The sequence below is a fragment of the Pygoscelis adeliae genome, unplaced genomic scaffold (assembly GCF_000699105.1).
Source record: "Pygoscelis adeliae isolate BGI_AS28 unplaced genomic scaffold, ASM69910v1 Scaffold363, whole genome shotgun sequence".
NCBI lineage: Eukaryota > Metazoa > Chordata > Aves > Sphenisciformes > Spheniscidae > Pygoscelis > Pygoscelis adeliae.
Window position 1 is genome coordinate 745,850 of NW_008824474.1, and position 3,063 is coordinate 748,912.

At 39.9% G+C, this 3,063-nt stretch overlaps 1 protein-coding gene across 3 annotated transcripts in view; it reads left to right on the forward strand.

Annotated features, from left to right (window-relative positions):
* Positions 1-587: 587 nt before the first annotated feature.
* The window catches only part of BBX (bobby sox homolog (Drosophila)), a 145,403-nt gene continuing 142,927 nt past the window's right edge, over positions 588-3,063 (forward strand). For 2 of the 3 annotated variants that reach the window (XM_009321371.1, XM_009321373.1), the window contains exon 1: positions 590-661. The gene's annotated coding sequence lies outside the window, so the exon portion shown is untranslated. Of the gene's footprint in view, positions 662-3,063 lie in introns of all 3 variants that reach the window. The other variant, XM_009321372.1, reaches the window with a different exon arrangement.

Sequence of the window (3,063 nt, forward strand, 5' to 3'; positions counted from 1 at the left end):
GTCCGTCCCCCTCTCTGTCTGTCTGTCTCCCCGGGTGGATCTCGTACCTGCAGTCTGGCGGCTTATTCTTGTTGTTAATTTTGCGTTGTTTGGCTTATCCACGCGCGGGGATTGATCGCTCACTTGTGTAAGTTCCCGGGGGTTATTGTTATGTATGCCTCCTTGCAGATGGTGGTCAACTTTCTGCCCTTTATTTTGATAATGCGTCTGTGTTTCTCTCTGTGTGCATGTAAATAATTACATGATGCATTCCTATGTGTATGTATATATGTCTGTGTGCGCACATGAACGTGCATCCCTGTGTACAAGAGACACAGAGGAAAAATAACCCACCCTGCTGATGCACACTCAGATGATTTGCTCCATTTGCCCAGTCCTAATGCCCTTTAAAGACACGGTGCATCTTTTGTTTGCTCCTTACGGTTTCCTGCGACTGTCATCTTGTTTTAATGACAACTTATCTGGGGTGGGGTTGAGGAGGAAGCAAGTTTCAAGTTTTGGGATCTCTCCCCTTGTTGACATTGTGGTGAGTTGCAATATTGTAAAATCATGGTGTGCTGATGATGTGCCTTTATTTGATACTTTATAGGTCACTATCACATGACAAAGGCTTTGAGACAGCTTCATCTTCGTCTGTCTGTAATTTCCATTGCCCTCCTGGGTAAGTATGTAAACTGTATACACGGAAAAAGAACTCGGTTGTTGTTGATGAGATAGAGGTCCTTGTGCTGCCACTTTTTACGTGGAAGATGCTTGTTCAGGTTTTAGCGCCTCAGAAAACATGTCTTCTCCGGGTGCTCATAGCAACTGCTAGATTACAAAGTTCGTATGTAGGGGTGGGTCTGAATAACCTGAGAATTAAAAGTCTGGGCATATTCAGATCTCTCTTCACTTCTTTTCTTTTTTCTTGTTTTCTTTCTTAAACCTTGTTTCATAAAGATAATCAGCTGATTGACTTAGGGCAAAAGTTTTAAACCAAAGTAACATTAGAATATGCAAAGTGCAACACACGGGTCAAAAGCCTAATGAGACTGTAAAGTCCTTTTAAAATTCAGCGGTAGGAAAAATATGAAAATATAAACAGAATAGGTAATTGGAAATCTCTGGAGGTCCAGAATCAGTGAGAAGTTTAGCAGAACTGTAATACTACTGCAACAGGAGTTGGTTCAGTTTTAACATGTAAACTGAGAGCTAATTAGAATTCCATCCATGCTCTTCCTGTGTTAACTGTTTTCTCTTTTGGCATTGATTAATGCAGGTACCTATCAATTTGAAAGATGACTCTTAGTGACTAATTTACTAGTATTCCTAAGCTTTCAGGTACACAACCTTTTTTTTTTTTATCTGTATGCTGGGAAAAGTTTTGACACCTTTTGAAGGGTTTGACATCTTTTAAGCTGAAGTAGAAGTGGTAGTTTAAAGAAGAGGTTCTAAATTTATGGGGTCACATTCATAGATGAAATAAAATGAGTGGCACTTGGAGCACTTCTCATAGAATCGCCCGTGGTTGCACTGAACTGCATGTGGCCCAAAATGGGGAAGTGGGAGGTAATATTTTTTTATGATACTATTGTGTACATAATTAAGACAAGACATGTATTTGGGGTGAGCTTAGTACTCATAAATGCGAATGATTAATAACATACTCTTGACCTTTTCCAGGCAGTGTATAGTAGACGTAGGGTAAGTGATGGTCCCAAACACGCTGGCTCGAAGGGGACTGTTGGGAACAGCTGTTCTGGTGTGATACTATGACCACAAAACTAGCCTTAAGGCTGGGATAAGCGCTGTGGGGAGATGGTTTGAAGGGAGGATTCTGCCTGTTTTCCAGTTCCTGTAGAATTACACCCAAATTTCAGTTTTTCAGATTTTGTGGGCAGTGAGGTTGGTACGTGTAGGTCTGAGAGTATAAACACCAAATTAAATTACTGAAATTCTTTATGACAGACTAGTTGCATAGGAGAATATTGCTTTCAGTTTTATAGCATTACTGACAAGGATCATGTTCTGTGTAGAGTAATTGGTGCAACAATTTTTACAAAGTAAAAACGCATTGCGAAATTCAAAAACTGGCATATAGGCTTCAAACTGTTGTTCAGAGCTGAATACAAATGCACTGATTTCTGAACTTAATTTTCTGTGTTTTCAGGTAAGAGTCAGATTAGAGTGCTCTAAGTGCCAAGGACGACTTCTTTATTTGGAGTAATAGTAAAGGGTACTGAACAAGAATAGCTCAGGGACCTTGCTTCAGGTAGTATCTTCAGTCATTATCTGGTTTTAGTTTTATGTGATCAGGTGTTTTGGATACATGGAATTTTGGTCCTAGAAATGAAGTGATGATCATAATCTGCCCACAACGTTAAGTGAAGTGATGATCATAATCTGCCCACAACTTTAAGAGGAGTGGACCTCGATTTTGTGTGTAGTGCTAAATGTAGGTCTTACCTGATGTTGAGCTGGCATGAACAAATTACAAAGAAAAGAAGGGTAGGGTATGTTTTTGATGAAAAAGGCATAATAGAAGCTTTAGAGAAAGTGGAGAAATACATTTCCTCATAGCTTAAAAAAAGGTAATAAAAATAATATGCCTAGTTAAGGGGAGAGTAGAGATTTCGTTAGATTTGTCCATGACTAGAAACTTCCATTTACTTTAGGGAGCTTTTATTTTGGTAAAAGGGAAGATTTCTTTTATTAAACAGTTCACAGTAAAGTAACCTTTCATGAATGGAGTTTAGTAATTCAGTCTTGACGTACAGGAGAGACACCTGGGTTCTGGTCTCGGTTAACAAATGCTGGGTGCAGTGCTGGTGTGTCACAAGCTAAAAGGGGGTGAGCTGCTTAGCAAGGGGCCTTGTGAATGCTTCAAAAATTGGCCCATGGTCTCAAAAGATTGTTGCATACTACTGTCCCCCTTGACACAGCAAGCTGATAAACCATTTCAAGCAGACACATAATTTAGCAGAAACGTAAGTGGCTTCTGTGTTGAGGTAAACTCAGAGTATTTAAGAAGCTTGCCCTTGATGCTTCTGAGTTTTTTGCGGGCTGCTTGCCATAAACCTGTCG